This window comes from Arachis duranensis, chromosome 10 (assembly GCF_000817695.3).
Source record: "Arachis duranensis cultivar V14167 chromosome 10, aradu.V14167.gnm2.J7QH, whole genome shotgun sequence".
Classification (NCBI taxonomy): Eukaryota; Viridiplantae; Streptophyta; class Magnoliopsida; order Fabales; family Fabaceae; genus Arachis; species Arachis duranensis.
The window spans coordinates 43,930,276-43,930,872 of record NC_029781.3 but is presented as its reverse complement, the minus strand read 5'-3'; positions in this window follow the sequence as shown (position 1 = coordinate 43,930,872).

Below are 597 nucleotides of genomic sequence, written 5' to 3'. Positions count from 1 at the left end.
ATCAATGAAGAACAAAGAACACAAGTCGAAAATTTTAGAAAAAAATTATAAAAGATGCAATTGACACCAAACTTAGAACAAGACACTAGACTCACGAAAAATTAACAATTAATTAAGAAAAATAATTTTTTTGAAAAGAAACTATCCTATCAGAATTTAATGACTCTATAAAAACAAATTATTCCTAATCTAAGAAATAAAATATGCCTTCAATTGTCCAAACTCAATAATCCCCGGCAACGGCGCCAAAAACTTGGTGCACGAATTTGTGATTCGCACAACTAACCAGAAAGTGCACTGGGTCGTCCAAGTAATACCTTACGTGAGTAAGGGTCGATCCCACGGAGATTATTGGTTTGAAGCAATCAATGTTTATTTTATTAATCTTATTCAGGAGGCCAATAAGGATTTAATGAAATTACTAGGTTTGATTATAAAAATAAAAGAGAATAACAGCGTTACCTGTTGTGCAGTAATGGGGAATATGTTAGAGTTTTGGAGATGCTTTGTCCTTTGACTTCAACTCTTCCTTGAAATCCTTCAACACACGCAAGGCTCCTTCCATGGCAAGCTCTATGTAGGGTGTCACCGTTGTCA